Raw genomic sequence first — 21,913 nt, 5'->3', positions numbered from 1 at the left:
GTTCAACTTAAACATCAGCTATTCGTTTGTTCGTAAAACAAAAGAACATATGGCACTGCATGTGCTGCTGATTTGCCAAAACATTCACCTGACATGCATGCTTGACGAATTACAGCGCAATGTGCTGTGAGAGCCATGATTGGCCAAAGGCCTTTGGCCAATCATGGCTCAGAAATATTGTATACATATGTTTGTGTGCTCTGTCAGCTCAAATCGAGAGAAATGGGCAATTAATCTACTCTCTATAGTGGGGAGTCCATGCATGAGAGTTCAAATGCAGCAAGGGGTGTGTAAATGGTCACAGATGGGCTGACTCTGGATGGCTGCCGGCTCATAGCAAGCGAGAAGGGGCTCTGTAGACAGTGAAAAATAAAGAAGCATACTTAGATGGCACTGTTCTCTTCTTTGTTTTTACAATCATAGCTCTGGGGCTAAGTCCACGCCCCACACTATATAAGGCTGCTGCTTACATGGTGGTGGTACATAGTGAATGAGTAGAAGTTAGGCAGGTAGTGTAGTGTATATATAATACAGTTCAGAGTATATAGTGCAGTCAGTGTAGCCCTTTGGGTCTGGCATAGATTTTAGGGGAACTCCACGCCAAAATAAAAATAAAAATGGCGTGGGGCCTCCCAAAATCCATACTAGACCCTTAGCAAAGCATACAGCCTGGCAGGCCAAAAAAGAGAGGAGATGAGCAAGGACCCCCCTCCTGAACTATACCAGGCCGCATGCCCTCAACATGAGGATTGGGTGTTTTGGGGCAGGGGGGCTCTGCACACCCCAAAGCACCTTGCCTCTGAACCATACCAAGCGGCTTGCCCCTCAAAGCACCTTGTCCCCTTGTTGATGGGGACAAGGGCCTCTTCCGACAACCCTGGCCAGTAGCTGTTGGGGTCTATGGACGGAGGGCTTATCGGAATCTGGAAGCCCCCTTTAACAAGGGGGCCTCCAGATTCCATCCCCCCATGTGAAAAAGTGTGGAGAACATTGTATCTCTACCCATTCACCAAAAACAGTGTCAGGAGGTAAAAACCACAATAGAGACAGTAGAGACAGTTTTTGACAATTCCTTTATTAAAAAAGTGTCCCATGATGTCCATCCATCTTCTATCATATCACCCAACCAGAAAAATAGAAAAAAAGAAAAAGCTCCACATCCAGAGGAGGCCACCCGGTGACTGCTATCTTTTAGCTTTGACAGCTGTTATATAGGCAAGGGCGGGGCCACCCGGTGACATAACCAAGTTACCCTGCCCCCTTCTGACATCATGTGATGTCAGAGGAGGGCAGGTCATCCGGTTACATCAGCAGGTGGCCCTGTCCTTGCCTATATAATTAAAAAAAAATTGCAATAAGCATATATTGCTTGGTGTGTGCAAAAGTTATAGCGTCTACAAAATATGGGATATATGTATAGCATTTTTATTATTATTATTTTTTTTTTACTAGTAATGGTGGCAACCTGCGATTTTTATTGTGACTGTGACATTATGGCACATCGGACAATTTTGACAAATTTTTGGAACCATTGGCATTAATACAGCGACCAGTGTGATTAAAAATGCATTTATTACTGTAAAAATTTCACTGGGAGTGAAGGGATTAATATTAGGGGGCGGTGAAGGGGTTAACTGTGTTCCCTGGGAGGTGATTCTAACTGAAGATGGTGGGTCTAACTACAGGAATTGACAGATTGTGGTTCCTAGCTAATAGGAACACACGATCTGTCACTCCTGTCAGAACAGAACATGGAAGTGTGTGTTTACACACCCTCGTCCCTGTTCTGTGTCTCCTGGTCACGATCATTCATGGCCAGCGGTCATCGCGACTGTTGGCCACGAGCATTTGCACCCCGCCACACGCTCCTGCTATCCGAACCCCGTGAGATCATGTACAGTAACGTGATTTTGCGCAGGGGAGACAACCTACAGCAGTAAAACTGCAGCGGCTGGTCCGGTTAGAGTACTCTCCTTAAATTAACTTTGTAAACTGGATTTGTTTGTAAAAGCAATTGTTTAACATTTACCAATTTACATTTTTGGTCATGGAAGTTCATGTTTATGTTGGAAAAAGAATGCAATATATATCTCCAAGCACAATTTAATTGTCCTTGTTTGCCCCACCTTCATGCCAACTAACAAGACCAATATTGAGACACACATGGATCTCCATGCAAAAAATGTTTTACGGTTCAATGTTATGTCGTCATTAAACCTACGTTTTCTTAAAAATCATACATGTTCTGATGCAAATATTATCCACTTAGCGACCTCCCAGCTGCATTGTAGTGTGGACAGATGGGCGCTGTAGGTAAAGCAATGTGCTGGTACCTTGTTGCCTACTCCCAGGTTTAGCGCACCTGCATGTTCGCCCCCACCTGCCCCCTGCTGTGATTGTACACAAAGTCCCAGCCAATGATTCACCCCCCAGGACCAGCTGACCGGTGGTGTCCAATCACAGCTCAGAGCTCTCTGTTGAAATTCAACACAGAAAGCTGTGCAGAGAGAGTGAGAAATTGAGAAATCGTTAGTATAAAACAGCACACTGTGCACACATTACACCAAGTTAAGGAACATATTTTACCCCTTCATTGCCCTAGATGTTAACCCCTTCCAAGCCAGTGTCATATTTTTAGCACTGATCATTGTATTAGTGGCACCGCCGGCACCGCCTGCCATTCGTAAGTAGGAGTCATTCACAAGTCAGATGATTGTAACTCAGGGACTCCCTGTACCAGAAAATTTTGAAGATAAGAGGCTGAAATTGTAGTTGTATCTTGTATCCTTTCCAAAGTTTTCTGATGCCGATTTTTACATTCAATAGGCTTGATTCACTAAGAAGGAGTTATTATAAAGCCCCAACTAAATAATTATTAGCACACATAAATATTTCCTAATAAGGCCTTATTCACATGATGCATACTAAAGTGTATGCCCGTGTGAGAGCTGTGTTTACTTGCATGGAGATGAAGAGGTGTTCACTTATCTCTATGCAGGCAGTCCCTCAATTGGGACGCAGTGGCTGCATATACACAGTTGCTGCTCCCAATATGACATGCATATGGGTGCAGATGCATAACCTTAAATGCAGACAATGTGAGTTCATGGACATGCAGCCGCAACCACACAATGTGAAACGTAAAGCAGCAGCTGAGTCTGTGCAGGCGCTGCTTCCAATTTGAGATCAATTGGACTGCCTGCATGGAACATCTAGCAGCAGATGAACACAGCCTCACACAGGCATTTCCTGTGAAAAAAATATATATCCATCAGTCCTTGGGTCTCTCAGTCTAGTGCTGGTGCAGGAGAGTACTGGTCAGATCACATTCCCAAGCAGGCATATCATTCCCAAACACACAGAGAACTCACCGTGCAGCTGGATTACTACATTAGTGCTCCTACATCAGTGATTTGACAGAGAGTGGATGGTAAGGCATGCATTGAACAATAGGAAGTTGTCTTATCTCTTTGGCACAAAGGACAAACTAGCTGATGCAAGACACGGACAAAGGAGGCATCAATCAGCCATAATAATACAAACTGCAGCCTCAATATGTGAGCTCATCATTAAATTGTAAGGAGAACAGCAAAGAATATAACTATCCTGATACCTAAAAAAAAACATTAAAAACATTTTAAAGTGTACAATGTCGTTAAAGAAATCCTCTCCAAAAAGGCAAATAAATATGTTTTTAATAAAGTATTTCAGGTGAACTCAATAAAGCAGGAACATAACTTTTTTGGTGGTATGGCCCCTGTAACATGGCCTGGGGCTTATGAAAGCCTTGCACCAGTTCTGGTACAAGTACCAATGTGTGCTCCAGATGCAGGTAGTTCTTTCAACCACCATTTTTTTTAGAATATGTTACTATGGCTGCAACTGATGCTAAAAGTATTACCCCCAGTTTGCAGAAAAGTAAATTGGTGGTAATTAAGATCACCGAAATTGCTGTGGGGGGGGGGGGGGGGTAATGTGTGTTCATTACTTTCATATTATACATCACTGGTTATACAATGTTCTCCTGTAATTTCCAATTTATTGATTTAACATCAGTTTGTTTTGTTATAGTCTATGGGATCATCTTAACCATCTTTGCAATTTCAAACATGATGTATTTAAGATTATATATAACTTGTCATTCTTTATCTTTCACTTTGTTTTACTTTGTTATATTATGTTAAATTTTACCAATTTAGTTTGCTACATCAATTTTATATCCAGTATCTTAATAATGTTTTTATTTGTAAATACTAAGAGCTGACATCCCTGGCACCTCCATACTGGCTATTGCTCACAGACATGTATCTCGTTAACCTGGATGTCATGAGGAAAATTAGCAACTCTATAAATATATAAATTCCCGGAGGTATTTTCAAACAATCAGACTGATGAAGCAGATTTGGTTAAGCTTCTGAAATGCGTCTCAATTGGCTCACACAGTGATTGGACTGACAGCTCCTCTGACTACTCCAGCTGGACACATCGTCTTTGGGTGGACATCTAATTTCTGGATATACCATCACAGCCAAAAAGGGCAGCCTGGCGCTGGTCTCCCTGCATGGACTCCAGGCTCATCTTACTCCCTACCACAGCTGGTTTTCATCCCCACCAAGGACTACAACACAGCTCCCAGCTCATTACAATCCACTGTGGACTGTCATCCTCTCTCTCCCCCTCACCTGCTTCTGATTTCTGGTATTTTACTTAATAAATTGTGTATGCCGGTTTAGCGCTTTCTTCCCTTCCCACTTTATTATAGTTGAATGCTCTTTATGTTTAATTCAAGGATTGCTGGGATGAAGGCCACCCACATTCCAGCAACCAATGGCACAGTCACACTGAACTGACAGTGGGCAGAATCTCATGGGGAACTCTGAGAGGTTAGTGCTTCATCAGGTTTGCTTTGCCTTTGAATGACAGCAGATGGCAATGGCCAGATTTTATAGCCACTGTTCAGTCCTATATACTAGTCTATCAGACCACTGGCCCAGATAATACATGTTCTGACACTTATATGTACATGCTTATTCTAGGTCAAGATCAAATGAAATACTTGGTGACCACACCAAATCACACATTTTCAAGCTAGCAATAGCAGTTCCCTTATTTGTCCCTTGAAACATCCTTTTCAATTGTATGCTAATAGTGAACAGTAACTGGCCTAAGCTAATTGTAATACACCCTAAAGAATATCCAAAGTAAAACACCTTTTTTAACTCTTTAACTTATTGTACTCTTGCATATTATTCCTTTTGAATAATTATGTCTAGGAAATGGATTGGGGAACCCCTACACCATTTAAAAAAAAATTATATTTCTGGCAATGTTTTTTTTTTTCAAAGCTTTGCCCAAACAGGGCTTAGAATGCACTGTGCATCACGCAGTGCATTATGGGGTGCTTGGCGAGCAAATGTCCCACCAAGCCCCCCAAAAATTCAGGTGTTCGCCAAATGGGGGAACTGATGATGTTCAGGCTGAACTTTTGCTTGGCTCGAACTTCTCATAACTCTATTGTCTGACCGGGTCTTTGTATATTACTGAGAGAACTGGGTCTTTTCTGGTATTTGTAGGACCAAACAATAATTTTAAAAATGATATTCTATGAAAATGAAGGTCCCTTGTAAAATGTCTGTATATCTCTTTTTGCAACCTATTCAAGCTAACTAAACTTCTGGAAAAAGAGACATAACATTGTGCAACTCATAACATCTCTGTTTCTGCTGCAAAGAATACGTTCAATGTTTGGGCATAAAGAATATGAAAAGCATAAGAAGATCTTAGTATTCATCATCAAGCACAATTTCCAATAGCTTATTCTTTAACAATGGTGACACCAAGAATGAAACAGCAAGTAGTAAGATCACCCGGTTAACAAGTTTATTGTATCCTTTGATATCTGCTGAAAGCTATTTTCCATCCTATAATGTATCTATGTAACAATTTGTTCATTTAGATCATAAACCTCTTCTTTTGGGCTTGTTATTATGTATGCCACTTGGAAGGTATTGTAGTTCAAAAAGTGAATGTATGCATATTTAGAAACCATTCATTTTGCTTCCCTAAATCCCACTGGGCTGTGAAAGGCATGCAGTGGTGACAGCATAAATCCTGTTTATGCAACTATGTTAAAAAAATAAATAAAAAATCTTCTGGGAAATATAACAGTATTTTTTTGCCACCAGACAATGCTTACTACAGTATTAGAGTGTTTATGACTAAATGTAATTTTGTTGAATTCATATAGTATGCACTTTATGCTTAGAGATGTAATATAATAGGTGAATTAGATAAGAGAATGTTCAGTACAAAAAAAATGCATTCCATTTAAGACCAAAAAATACTTGAATGAAATGCTGTAAGTTACAATAAATTCTTTATAGCTCTCAAACTAAAACATAAACTTCTTGAAGCCTATAGAAAAAATGATTTAAAAATGTTCTTGGTTGGTGAAGGTTAATGTTGGCAACAAAGTCACACATAATAAACTGCTGTCACCATTCAGTATAATGCAAGTGACGGATCAGCTTCAATTCAGCACTCTGCTCATAGCTGTCAGCAGTGTCTATCTGCCTCCCACCATGTCGCTAAGATTGAAATTCCTTAAGGGAACGGATTCCCTCCTGCATTGTTTATTTTATGTCTTGTTCTATTGTCCCAAAATAGATTTAACATCTATTCTTATTTTGAACTGAATACATACCTAATATAAAATGTCTGCTTTCTTCTATCAGATTCATTACTTACAGCAATGTGACTTAAATTGAATTTTAAAAACACTGGGCATAATCACATACAATATTAAGCTGTGTCCCGATCTGTATTTAACCAGTTGCCGACCGCCGCACGCCGATGTACGTCGGTACAATGGCACGGGCAGGCATAAGGACATACATGTACGTCCCTTGCCTCCCGCGGGTCGGGGGCCCGATCGGGCCCCCGCCCGGTGCCTGCGGCGGTCGGTTTTCGTCCGGGAGCGATCCGGGACGAGGGGGCGGCCATTCATTCATGGCCACCCCCTCGTGATCGCTCCCGACGAATAGAAATCCCCGGTGACATCACTTCCTCTCCTGTAATGTAAACACAGGAGAGGAAGTGATGTATTCTCTCCTCCGTGTCGGTATTTTCCGTTCCGACACGGAGGAGAGCGGATCGGTGAGTTGCACCAACACTCTACACACACAGTAGAACATGCCAGGCACACTCACACCCCCCCTTTACCCCCCGATCACCCCCCCAATTACCCCTGCCCCCCAGTCACAGTGACACCAATGTCATTTTTTTTTTTTTTTTTTTTTTTGCATTGGTGTCATTTGTGACTGTAATAACTGTTAGGGCAGTTAGAGTTAGCCCCCTTTAGTTCTAATGTACCCCCCTAACCCCCCCAATAAAGGTTTAACCCCGTGATCACCCCCCGTCGCCAGTGTCACTAAGGCTGGGTTCACATTGCAGCGGTTTATGAGAACGAATGTGATTCGCACCGCACTGCAGTGCAAATCACATCCGATCTCTGTGCGATTCGAGTTCAGCCATTCGCCGCACCCGCCGCACCCGCCACACCCGCCGCACCCGCCGCAAATTCGCACGGGACCCTTTTTTTGGCCCGCAGCAGAATCGGATCGCATGGGTGTTCACACCATGCGATCCGAGTTTGCCGATCGCACTCCGATATGCGAACTGATCTGGGGGTGTCAGTAACATTTCACTGACACTCCCAGCAGTTCGCATAGGGCAGTGTGAACTGCCGCCGGGAGGCATGCGATGCGGGAACCCGCCGCGGATTCGTGCGTTCCCGCATCGCTCCAGTGTGAACCCAGCCTAATAAGCGATATTTTTTCTGATCGCCGTATTAGTGTCACAGGTGACGCTAGTTAGGCAGGTAGGTATTTAGGTTCACCGCAGCTTTTTATAGCGCCGGGGACCCCCATATACTACCGCATAAAGCCCCCTGATTGCCCCCTAGTTAACCCTTTCACCAGTGATCACCATATAACTGTTACAGGTGACGCTGGTTGGTTAGTTATTTTTTTATAGTTTCAGGGCACCCGCCATTTATTACCTAATAAAGGTTTAACCCCCTGATCACCCGGCGGGTGTCATTTGTGACTAATAACTGTTAGGGCAGTTAGGGTTAGCCCCCTTTAGTTCTAAGGTACCCCCCTAACCCCCCCAATAAAGGTTTAACCCCGTGATCACCCCCCGTCACCAGTGTCACTAAGGCTGGGTTCACATTGCAGCGGTTTATGAGAACGGATGTGATTCGCACCGCACTGCAGTGCAAATCACATCCGATCTCTGTGCGATTCGAGTTCAGCCATTCGCCGCACCCGCCGCACCCGCCGCAAATTCGCACGGGACCCTTTTTTTGGCCCGCAGCAGAATCGGATCGCATGGGTGTTCACACCATGCGATCCGAGTTTGCAGATCGCACTGCGATATGCGAACTGATCTGGGGGTGTCAGTAACATTTCACTGACACTCCCAGCAGTTCGCATAGGGCAGTGTGAACTGCCGCCGGGAGGCATGCGATGCGGGAACCCGCCGCGCATTCGTGGCGTTCCCGCATCGCTCCAGTGTGAACCCAGCCTAATAAGCAATCGTTTTTCTGATCGCTGTATTAGTGTCACAGGTGACGCTAGTTAGGCAGGTAGGTATTTAGGTTCGCTGCAGCTTTTTATAGCGCCAGGGACCCCCATATACTACCGCATAAAGCCCCCTAATTGCCCCCTAGTTAACCCTTTCACCAGTGATCACCATATAACTGTTACAGGTGACGCTGGTTGGTTAGTTTTTTTTTTATAGTTTCAGGGCACCCGCCATTTATTACCTAGTCTCACTAGTGTACCCCTAAATTTAGGGGTGTCTACTTTCCAAAATGGGGTCATTTGGGGGGGTTTGTGCCATCTTGGCATTTTATGGCCTTCAAAACTGTAACGCCCTTAGAAAGCCTGAAGGCGGTGCTTGGTTTTCGGGGCCCCGTACGCGGCTAGGCTCCCAAAAAGTCCCACATATGTGGTATCCCCGTACTCAGGAGAAGCAGCAGAATTTATTTTGGGGTGTCATTTCACATATGCCCATGGCATGCGTGAGCAATATATCATTTAGTGACAACTTTGTGAAAAAAAAAAAAAAAAAAAAAAAGTTTGTAATTTTCCCGCAACTTGTGGCAAAATATAAAATATTCCATGGACTCAACATGCCTCTCAGCAAATAGCTTGGGGTGTCTACTTTCTAAAATGGGGTCATTTGTGGGGGTTTTGTGCCATCTTGGCATTTTATGGCCTTCAAAACTGTAATAGGTAGTGAGAAGTGAACTCAAAAATTTACGCCCTTAGAAAGCCTGAAGGCGGTGCTTGGTTTTCGGGGCCCCGTACGCGGCTAGGCTCCCAAAAAGTCCCACATATGTGGTATCCCCGTACTCAGGAGAAGCAGCAGAATTTATTTTGGGGTGTCATTTCACATATGCCCATGGCATGCATGAGCAATATATCATTTAGTGACAACTTTGTTAAAAAAAAAAAAAAAAAAGTTTGTAATTTTCCCGCAACTTGTGGCAAAATATAAAATATTCCATGAACTCAACATGCCTCTCAGCAAATAGCTTGGGGTGTCTACTTTCTAAAATGGGGTCATTTGTGGGGGTTTTGTGCCATCTTGGCATTTTATGGCCTTCAAAACTGTAATAGGTAGTGAGAAGTGAACTCAAAAATTTACGCCCTTAGAAAGCCTGAAGGCGGTGCTTGGTTTTCGGGGCCCCGTACGCGGCTAGGCTCCCAAAAAGTCCCACATATGTGGTATCCCCGTACTCAGGAGAAGCAGCAGAATTTATTTTGGGGTGTCATTTCACATACGCCCATAGCATGTGTGAGCAATATATCATTTAGTGACAACTTTGTGTAAAAAAAAAAAAAAATTTTTTTTTTTGTCATTATTCATCCGCTTGAGGCAAAAAAATAAAATATTCAATGGGCTCAACATGCCTCTTATCAATTTCCTTAGGGGGTCTACTTTCCAAAATGGGGTCATTTGGGGGGGTTTTGTACTGCCCTGCCATTTTAGCACCTCAAGAAATGAGATAGGCAGTCGTAAACTAAAAGCTGCGTAAATTCCAGAAAACGTACCTTAGTTTGTAGATGTGACAACTTTTGCGCAAACCAATAAATATACAATTATTGACTTTTTTTTACCAAAGACATGTGGCTGAATACATTTTGGCCTAAATGTATGACTAAAATTGAGTTTATTGGATTTTTCTAATAACAAAAAGTAGAAAATATCATTTTTTTTCAAAATTTGCGGTCTTTTTACGTTTATATCGCAAAAAATAAAAATCGCAGAGGCAATCAAATACCATCAAAAGAAAGCTCTATTTGTGGGAAGAAAAGGACGCAAATTTTGTTTGGGTACAACATTGCATGACCGCGCAATTACCAGTTAAAGCAGCGCAGTGCCAAAGTGTAAAAAGACCTCTGGTCATTTACCAGCAAAATGGTCCGGTCTGAAAGTGGTTAATATGCAACTTATCAACAATTAATATGTGTTGACCTTCATGCAATGTAGTACTCAGTTTAAGCTACCTTTCTAAATGAAAAAATAGGGTAACAGTTAGAAAAGGACAGTCTAGCTGTTCCAGAATCTGGAAAAGGTAAAAATGGCACTGAATTATATGCCATAAGCAAGTTATTCTAAAAGCAATGAATGCGTCATTTATAAGTGTTTCCATAGCAGAGAATACACTTTTATTTAGAGATTTTACACAATAACACAGTAACTGTAATTTTAAAAGTGTTTTTAAAAAAGCAAAAAGGTCATGTACCAAGTTCGCTAAAACTAAGGATAGGGCATATAAAACATACTGCTAAAGTGATATGCTGAACAAAATAAACAAAATAGATATATAGACTTTCTATAACCTGATAAACAACTGGAAGCCAATTGGCCATGAAAGTGTAAAGTACAGTGTCACCAAAGCAGACAGCTGATATCTATGGTGACTCTGCACTGGGGTGGCTAGTGATCACAGACACTGGCTGTCTGCTCTGGTGACATCTCTCCATCTCTCCTCTCTCTATCTCCACTAGTGTATGGTAGTGTTCAAAACATTCACCAATGCAAAGACCAGGATTGTCAGGACAGGAGGGACAATAATAGCGTGTGTCACGTCTATATCCGCGCTTGCTACAGACATGACAACTTCTTTGGGGGGCTCGTTGGGTAGGGGTAACAGGGAGGATATACGGAAAAGGCCTCATGCATCTGGTTTACTGAATTTGGATTGGGAAGGTGAGGTTGAGCACCGTCTGGAAACAGAAGGGCACTGACGATCTCTTCCTGGAACTTAAGGAAGGATCCAGTCCATCCTGAAGCTCTGTATAGGACATGAACGTTCAGCAAAGCCAATTGAAATAAGTATACAGACATTTTTTTGTACCAGCGTCTGGCCTATACAATCTGGGCAGTTCGGTGGCTCTACGTGACTATCTCTTCCCACGTAAATCATAAAACTATATGTATAGCCTGTGGCTCTGTCACAGAGCTTATACATCTTGACCCCATATCTAGCACGGTTGCTGGGAAGATACTGTTTGAAAGACAAGTGGCCAGAAAACTTAATCAGGAACTCATCAATGCAGACAACTTGATGGGGATTAAACAAGGCTGCAAAATGTTGGTTGAAGTGGTTTACGAGGCGGCAGATTTTGTAGAGCTGATCCTATCCAGGATCTCTACGAGGACGACAGAGTTCATTGTTGTTGAAATGCATGAACTGCAAGATCTGCTTGTATCCTGCCCGGGTCATGGAGGCAGAGAACACTGGCATATGGTAAACTGGGTCAGTGGACCAATATAACTGCAATGTACTCATTTTAACTATGCCCATGTTGAGGTATTAGGTAGTATATGGGGTACCTGATGCTATAAAAGGCTGACGGTGAACCTAAATAACAGGCTAACTAGCGTCACTCGTGACACTTATACGGCGATCAGAAAAATTATAGATTAGTGACACTAGCAATGGGGGTGAAATGGTTAACTGGAGGGTGATCAAGGGGTTAAACCTTTATTGGGGGGTTAGGGGGGTACCCTAAACCTAAAGGGACCTACCACTAATTGCCCTAACACTGATAACAGTCACAAAAGGACACCAATGCAGTTATCAGTAAAAAGAAAACTACTATTGGTGTCACCGTGACAGGGGGTTCAGGGGGGGAATTGAGGGGTGATTTATGTGCCTATGTGTACTAGTGTTAGGCTGCTTTCACACTGGGGCGGTATTCAGGCGTTACAGCGCTAAAAATAGCGCCTGTGTAACGCCTGAAAAAAACCGCCCCCTTTAACTTCAGTGTGAAAGCCGGAGGGCTTTCACACTGGAGCGATGCGCTGGCAGGACGGTGAAAAAAGTCCTGCTAGCCGCATCTTATACCGCTCCTACCCATTGAAATCAATGGGACACCGCGGCAATACCGCCGGCAAAGCGCCGCTACAGCGGCGCTTTGCGGGCGGGTTTAACCCCTTTTCGGCCGCTAGCGGGGGTTAAAACCACCCCGCTAGCGCCCGCACACCGCCGCTAAAACGACGGTAAAGCGCCGCTAAAAATAGCGGCGCTTTACCGCCGACGCTGCTCCCGCCCCAGTGTGAAAGCAGCCTTAGTGTAGTGTTGGTGTAAACTCACATTGATGTCTTCTCTCCTCGGGCACCGGAACGAAAAGGCTGCACAAGGAGAGATGACATCACTTCCTCTGCTTCTATTTACATTTCAGAAGCAAAGGAAGCTTCCCATTCGTCAGGAGCGATCGTGAGGGAGAGGCCATGAATCAGTGGCCTCCCCCTCAGGACAGATCACTCCTGCAATGATGCCGACCACCTCGGGCGCCGTGAGAGGGTAGTAACGTATGGGTACGGTGCCATTCTGCCGACATATATATCGTTGTGAGGCAGTAGGCAAGTGGTTAAACATCACTTGATAGTGGGCCGTTTAGCTTTCCCATAATTAAAATATTTTCTAAGAGAAATATTTGGTGTTGATATTTATGAACTTGGATGGATATTATGCTGAACTATTGGCTTGTGTTGAGTCAAGTATGCATATCAATAATGTCAGAACTCCTTATCAGCATACGTCTTTTGAGTTAGTGACACATACAGCAATGCAAACTTGTCAGAGGCTACAATATTTTGCACCAACCCAAAAAAAAATTCTGTTTCAGAGTCACAACAGGAAATAAGGGGAGAAAGGCAAATCATTAAAAAGTAAGAGGAAATCATCTCTTAGCCCTTGTACACACGGTCGGACATTCCAACAACCAAATCCGTCGGATTTTGTCCGACGGATTTTGTCAGACGAATTTTGTCAGACGGGTTTTGTCCGAAACTGTTGCATACACACGGTCCGACAAAGTTGTCGGAAAATCCAATCATTCAGAACGTGATGACGTTATTTCGTTACGATGGGACTACGTTCAGGCTAGTAGCCAATAGCTTTGGTGTAGGAATTTGATCTGAGCATGCGTGGCACTTTGTCCAATCGGAATTCTCTGAGGTCCGATCGGATCATGTTGTCGGAAAGTTTTGTAGCAAAGCTGGAAAACTTGGTCCGTCGGATATTCCGACGGAAACAGTCCGATGGAGCCCACACATGGTCGGATTATACGACAACACGGTCCGATCTGACATTTTCCATCGCTTAGCCCTTGTACACGCGGTCGCATTTTCCGATGGAAAATGTCCGATAGGACCGTGTTGTCGGATAATCCGACATTGTGTGGGCTCCATCGGACTGTTTCCGTCGGAATATCCGACGGACCAAGTTTTAGAGCTGGGCTATAAAATTTTCCGACAACATGATCCGATCGAGTCAGTTCCGATCGTGTGTAGCCTAGCCCAATGGACAAGGTGCCACGCATGCTCACAATAAAATTCTGAGACAGAAGCGCTCGCTCAGGTAAAACTACCGCTCGTAATCTATATAGCACTTTCGTCACGCTGCAATGTTAAAAATTCTTTCATGCAGCGCACTCTCTTTTTCATTACAATGCTACAAGAATGAAGTTGTTTTGATGCTCATATTCACACACACTTTTCCCAAAATGTCTTTATTCTTTTTACTCATTTCAGCAATACAATATTTTAATTCATTACATCTTCCCAATATTTTTTATTTTTTTTAATATAATTTTGTGGTTGGTTTTTTTTAATCAACATCTCCTTTTTTGACAGTTTGCTCATCTTTGCATTTCTTTTGGTGTGTTTTGTGTGTCAACTTACCACAACACCATTATTATCTTTTTAATTTATTGTTTTCTTTTTTAATCTACAGGAGGTTGTTTGGTGTTGATGCCCCTTGTTATTCATTTGACTTTGTATTTTTGAAATGTACCTGCCTACTCACAAATAAACTGCCCTTTTTGAAGTAAAACACTTACGCAAGTATTTCTTCAACCAAAAAAACCTTTATTTAGGTGTCAAACAAATAAACAGGAAGGCAACGCTGGAGAAAATGGTCAATTTGGCAAAGCCTTTGGCCCCCAGGGCAGACATGAACTAATTTGAAAATGCAAAATTGGTGGCCTGAGGAGTACATATCTCAGGGACAACAGTCTGGTCCAGAAATCCAAGAGATCAGGAAGAGCAGATGCCACCTATGTCCACAGGCTGTGGTCCTACAAGAGGCTGCATCTTCTGTCAGACCAGACTGAACCAATGCCATCACTCTCTAGTCTTCCTTAGGCACTTCCCTCCAGGCTTCCTTCCAGGCTGTGGCTTGGCTCCTATAGTTGTGACAGGAGAAGGAGGGCGATGGTGGATCTCCCGGCTGCCACTTGCCACAGCCTCCTCCCGACTGAGGTCTTCCTGTGTATGAAAATGGGACAGAGTTTTAGTTTTTTGCTCATCAATCACACAATTTTGTGCTCATGACTGTTGCAAATTGAATTTTACCAAATAGAACAGACTATCATTCTGACCCCAGCATTTTTCATTATTGTCCCAATCATTTTTGGTCACTACTGTCTATTGATATGTAAACCACTTTGTTAAATCACAACTTACTGATCAATAATAACATCTAGTTAACATCATTAAATGTACAAGAAATATGTTCAACAATGCTATACCTGTCTCAAGCGGGGCCCCTCCACATGTTGTTGCCTGGAAGGCCCAGGTTGGACGTTGGAAGCCTCAGCTGGGGGTGAAGGAAGCCTTGAAGGAAGATGGTGGAGTGGTGGCCTGGGTTCCCCCTGGTCTGCCAGAAAATGCAGCCGCTTGTAGTACAACATCCTGGGGACATAAATGGCATCTGGATCTCCTGATCTCAGGGAATCCTGGAACTTCTTGTGCTCCCTGAGATATGTACTCCTCAGGGCACCAATTTTGGCCATCACATAGGTCACGTCTGCCATGGGAAGCATGATCTTCACCACACCAAGCACTTTCTCCAGCCTTCCTATTTCTTAGGTCCTTAGAAAGCTCCCTGAGCATATCAATGATTAGCTCCAGAAAATGTGGTTCCTTGAAGGGATCCATCTTCTCTGCAAGACACAACACAAGACAAAACCTAATAATGTCAGGCTAAACTCTCTCTAATCTTGTGCCAATATAGGCCTCAATCTAGAAGCAGTATAGGCTAGTGATGTACCAAATTAAAACTGTACCTTCATTTGAACGGTCGGCGCTTCAGTTTCTCCTTCCTCTACTCACAGATCGTATGTACGACACACGCGCGTGGTGTTTTATCTACAGTGCGCATGCGTGAAACTCCGCTCACCCCTGACATTCTTTCTAGACTATTCCCCGCCCCTTCTCTTTCGGCGCAGTGGGGAGAGCACATGGCGGAGACACAGCAGGTGTGCACTAATAATAGTTCCACTAACGAGGAGGAGGGCGAGGAAAGCCCGGAGCCTGAAACGTCTCGATCCTGGAGGAGAAGATTTAAGGCCTCAAATATGTCTTTTGGAGAGATGTTGGAGATGGTGGACATATTGAAGAGGAATGACTATGATGGGAAGTATGGACCTTACCCAAACCCAAATATCAGAAAGGCCAAGATCATGACTAAAGTTGTGAAGAGTCTAGAGAAGAATTTTGGAGTACGATGATCCAAGGATCAACTGAGAAAACGCTGGTCAGACTTGAAACTGAGGGAGCACGATCAGTACAGAAGGATCAAGCGAGTTCTTCAAAAAAGTAAGTAGTTGTCATGTGTTCATATTATTATTATTGCTTGCATACTGCTCCATGTGCTTTGTTTTAATGTTCTACAGTTTAAAATGGCCCCTTTCAAGTTCATGGGTTCAATCATTCGTAATAAACATCGTTCGTTAGCCCACTCCCAAAACAATGTTTTCCCAACTTACACTTCACTACATTTGTTCACACTGCAGGTAAGTATTCCAGCTTTAGAAAGTGTCCAAAATAATGTTCTTACCTTGGAACTCGGCCAAAAAACACAATTGTACAATTGTTGTCCACTGTGTGCTAAGTATTCCTTTTTTACATTCTCATAGGGGAGAGAAGACTCGGGATGTCTGAGGACACCAGGGACCCCACACCTCCCAAAGAAGGCGAAATTCCAACACCAGAAGCAGAGGAGGAGGAGGAAGGAGAGATTGTTGAAGTTGGACAAATTGTCACCACAACAGTTGAGTGTCGGAGACCACAGCTTCCGGTAAGCTAATCAATGTATGTCTGCATATTTATAATACATGGTGTGTTTTTTTTAGGTGATGTGGAAGAAGAATGACATTTTACCAGTGAAATTGCCCAGATCCTCATTGGGGAGATAATCGGGTGCAATCGCGATTTAGAAAATATACAGAAAAACATCAATGATGTTCAACAGAAAATGAAGAACATCATTGATGTTTTGAGGAGAGTCTGAAACACCCCAAACTAGCTAGCATAGTTTTTTATTTCTCCGAAAAACTTTTATATTTTTCCAAAAGCCAAATTTGGAAGATGCACACAGTGTGTCAACATATACTATCTCCCATCATGGGGGATCAATGTATGTGTTGTGTGTGCAACCCCTTCCTTGCTACTAAAGTGGCTGAGATGAAGGGGTTGCACCCTCAAAACATGTGCATTGATAGCCCATGATGGGAGATAGCACATGTTGACATTAGGCATGGTATCAGGAGAAAAATTGCCACTTTTGTATTCTCAATGTGTGTGCATCTTCCAAATTTGGCTTTTCCAGGGGTGACACCCCATGTGATGAAGGCAATATCAGCACAGTTTTTACATACTCATGTCTGATATTGTCTTCCCTTTTCAAAGTTGAACTTTGTAAGTTCCTGTGTACTGTATGTTATGCTTTGATACATGCCTGTTTACACAAAAACGCCAAGTTATAAAAATGTTACCCAAAATAATGTTTTCTATACACCAAATATGTTGGTTTGTTGTAAAACCCTTTTCTAAATGCACGTGTGAATGTGCTTTGAGTAAAAAGTGAAATTATCAACAATGTGTGGCTTCCTTTTTCGATGCGCAAAAGCAGTATTTGGAGTAAAGTTGTTGGTTTCTGTGGCAATGGGTGTTATTTACTAAAAACAAATCCACTTTGCACTCCAAGTGCAGTTTCAGGTGCACTTTTGCAGTGCACTTGTAGTGCATAGTGGATGTGCCTTTAGTAAATAACACCCACAGTGATGTTTAAATTTCCCCAATCACGCCATTTTCATGATCCCACATATTTCTGCGATGGTGCTGAAAATTAGCAATATTTTTGTCAGTAATGCACTACATACATTATCAACAAAAACAAGGTGTGTGTGTAGCAGACCCACAACATAATAAGATTATCTGAAGAAGAGACTGTCACCTCATCTTGCTCAGAACTTGGGTTTGCACTGTTGTTAAAAAAGGCACACAAAAAAACAGCAAAAATACCTATGAGACACCTAAAACAAAGCCAAGCCGTAAATGAAAACAAAGATTATTGGAGTTTCAAAGAAAAATGTATTAAAAAAATGCCTCTCAGACATTGTCTGGCATATCAATGGCCCCCCTACCCACAAAGTACTCCATGCATTGGTTTCTGACCTCGCAGGCGCTTTGGGGGGGCAAGCCAGGACGAGCAGCTTCAAGGGGCGTGAGGTTGCCATTTTCCGGCAAGTCTGCATCTGGGCCAACTGAGACCACATAGTTTGAGGAATGTTTTTTCAAAAAATTGTGCATAACGCAGCAGGCAAGCACTATATGATTTTGTTTATATTCCGCCATGTGGATTGGCGTAAAAAATAGGCAGAACTAGCTGGCCAGTATCCGAAAGTGTTCTCTACGACTCTTCTGGCTCTGGCCAGCTGGAAATTAAAGATCCTCTGATCCGGGGTCAGGGTCCTCATCAGGAAAGGCCGCATCAGGTGGTTTGCCAGAGCAAATGCCTCATCTGCGATGAAAACAAACAGGAGTTCTTCTACATTCTCCTCTAGGGGTGGCAAGCCCAGACTGCCATTCTGGAGACGCCAGTAGAATTCCGTCCGTGCGAACAATCCACCATTCGACATCCGGCCACTTTGCCCCACGTCCACATAAAGGAAGTCATAGGTCGCTGACACCACCGCAAACATCATGATACTATTAAACCCCTTGTAATTATAATAGTACGACCCCGAGTTGGGGGGTGGGATAATGTGGACGTGTTTCCCATCAATTGCACCTCCACAATTGGGAAAGTCCCAATGGCTGGCGAAGTGGGAGGCCACAGTCTGCCAGTCCTGTGGCGTTGAAGGAAACTGTGGAGTGAAACAAGAAAAAAATTTGTAATTTTGCACATCAACATTGCAAGCAGATTAGACAAACATTTTTGGACAATATCAGTATAACATTTTGGGAAATTAGTATTTAAAGCCTAAAGTATAAGGTCCCCTTATCAGATTCATCACCCCCCCCATCCATCCCCTGCCCCCCATCCCCCCATCTGATGGGCCATTGCAAAAAATGAGGGGGGGGGTGTTTTGGACCGGTAACCCTCCCCACTTCATTGAGAGCTGAATGCAGAAATAATGTGTGATACTTTGGCCAGCCCTTCCTTACACTATTGGCAGCCCCGGCCAGGTAAGAAGTGTCATAATACCAAAAAAAAAAAAAGGAACAAATGGAAGCACATTTTGACATTCTGCTATTACCTATCAAGATAATAATAGGAAAAAAATACTTGAAACTGTAGCATTTTAAAGTATTGAGGCAGGCCCTTGCACTAAATGCTTTTGTGAATTCATCCATACATCTGACCAGAAAAAAGGTAGGTATAGTGTGTATTGGGTTTGGCAAAGTCAGCAGATAGAGGATTGCTATCAGATGACCTAGCAGTTGGGGGGAGGGGGTTCCTATCGAGTTTGGCCCAACCAAAAAAAAATCTTGCACTCTGCATGAATTTAAGCACACACATAACATTTGTACACATTTTAGGGGCTGTTTCGGGGAAAGCAATAATATGGAGCTGACAAAATACATTGCTAAGTGACTAGGCTATAGGTTTATGGGCCCAGAAGAGCATGCTGGGGAAGTTAGTGAAGGCAAATATGCATGAAGGACAAAAAAGGAAGCTTCCAGCATGCATGAGGACAAAGGGGCACAGCATATCAATTAGAGCATATTGCAATCATGGTAATTAGGCAATGAGGAAAGAAATCCAATACATTAGCAATCATTAAATACATAGAATGTGATGTTAAAGGAGAAAACTTACCTTCATATAGTCCTTCTGCAGGACCTGAATGATGGCAGAACAGGTCTCTGGAATAATGATCCCCAGAGCCTGGGGGGGAGATGCCTGTGGAGAACTTGAGGTCCTGAAGGCTTCTCCCTGTCGCCAAGTAGCGCAACGTGGCGATGAACCTCTGCTCCGGAGTGATGGCTTGCCACATGCAGGTATCCTGCCTGTTGATATAAGGGGACAGCAAAGCCAGCAGACGGTGAAAAACGGGGTCCATCATCCGGAGATAATTCCTGAAATCATCAGGATTATTCTCCCGGATTTCACAAAGCAAAGGCATGTGCGAGAACTGGTCACGCTGGCGCAACCAATTCTTGGTCCACAAACTCCTCCTTGCCCTGTTCATGGATCGGGCTTGTGTCAAGGCTAAAAGCCCAACACCAAGCCCCTGCACAGCACAAACTCTACGACGAGTACATACACGAAACATGACTTAAAACGGTCGGCTGGTCAACAGAAAGCACCGATAAACAGCAATGCCTGAAAGAACAACCCGAAAAGCAGAAATGAGCAGACAATAAGCAATGAAAATCAAAGCGTACTATACCAAGATATAGTCCACAATGAGCTTACTGACTACACGCACTGGTAAGCAGATATGCACCGACAAGCACAAACTTAAGAGCAGTAACGAACTGAAGCACAAACCTGAAAAGACCGAATCGTCTCTCACCAAACTTCTACTAACACGCGATAAACACGAGATCAGCAGAAGGAGCCCAAAGGGTGCCGGACGTGGTGCTGAACTTCCCTTTTCTAGTGCTGTCGTACGTGGCTTACATCACCGCGTTCTTGGCAACCGGAAATTCCGTCAACTGAGTCCGACCGTGTGTATGCAACACCACTTCCGGACCACTTCCGGACTAAATCCGTCGGAATTTATCCAACGGATTTGGTTGCCGGAATGTCCGACCGTGTGTACGGGGGCTTAGACAGTTGTTACCAGCAAAGATGTCTGTGTTTGAAGGTTTTCCCCTTTATTACTGTTACGGTGACACATTTTTAATTTTTAATAATTCATCACCTTTTTTTTCCCCAAGTCACAATGGTCACCATGATAAACAGAGGGTGGATCTCCCTAGCAGGGTCACGAGCAGCTATAAAACCCTAAAAGAAGTTCCACCCCTTCTCTACTATCACAAAAGCAAGATAAAACCTTTGTATGCCAGCTACACTTTAAGTATAGATGGAAAGCTTCCACCAGGGGATCAGAAAACTCATCTCAGTGTCTTGAATAACTGCACCTATCTCTGCTTTACTTGTAACTGCTATCACCATGCAAGTTAAAGTGGTTGTAAAGGCACACAGTTTTCTATCTTCGCTCCTTGGGTTCCCCCAGAGCAAGCTGCTTGCTGTGGGGCACCCGGCAGGAGAAAGGAGCCAGGAGCGCTGGTGTGGGACCCAAGAAGAAGAGAATCTGTGCTATTCTGTAGAAAAGCACAGAGCAGGTAAGTATAATATGTTTGTTTTTTTGTTTTTTTAGACAAGGCTTTAATATCACTTTCACGGATTTCAATTATCAGTTTGCATGTCTTTGTTAGTGCTTGATAGAACCCTGTAAAGAGATTTAATCACTGATACTGCATTCTTCAACCCCACATTATGTCAATGCTCTTTCTTTCTGTATTTTGCCCCGTATTACAATTTTCTTTCAGACTTGAATCTGTAACCAAAATACCACTATATTGATGAATTCCACTGCTATGCAAATGCACAGGAACTAAAGGCATTTTATACATTTAAAGAAGGCAACTACTGTATATTAGCATATTTAATAATTCACAGAATAAAAAAAAATAGATTTTATTGAAAATGGTTTGAAAAACAAAAATTAGATCTTGCATATTAATATGTTGCATTTTCATATGCAGGCAGAACTTTCAGCTCCTTTTCACATATTTCCAGTTTGCTTTCTGTAAATTTTTTTATCTTTATTTTTTATTTACGGAACTCAATAGCTAACACTGAAATACACATACAAGGTAATTAGCTAGTAGTAACTCACTCCCCTCACTTCCTTGCTTCAGATGGCTCTGTACAAAGATTCAATCAGAAACAGAGTGCAAAGAGTGCAGAGTGATCTAGCATTTTTTTGTGCCATCTATTAAATGTTTATTTGTAAAAAAAAAAAATATATATCCTATGCAATTACTTTTTAATTATTACTAGATCTACCTTTCCAGTAAGTCTACCAAG

The 21,913-nt window shown here is 42.9% G+C and overlaps 1 protein-coding gene across 1 annotated transcript in view; it reads right to left on the bottom strand.

Annotated features, from left to right (window-relative positions):
- IMMP2L (inner mitochondrial membrane peptidase subunit 2) overlaps positions 1 to 21,913 on the bottom strand; it is a 1,432,488-nt gene that overhangs the window by 155,073 nt on the left and 1,255,502 nt on the right. The gene's annotated exons all lie outside the window — the stretch shown is intronic.

This window comes from Lithobates pipiens, unplaced genomic scaffold, assembly GCF_037356315.1.
Source record: "Lithobates pipiens isolate NorthernLeopardFrog02 unplaced genomic scaffold, aLitPip1_a1.2 Scaffold_8, whole genome shotgun sequence".
NCBI lineage: Eukaryota > Metazoa > Chordata > Amphibia > Anura > Ranidae > Lithobates > Lithobates pipiens.
Note: the sequence above shows the minus strand (reverse complement) of the source record. Positions and strands in the feature narration are given on the sequence as shown.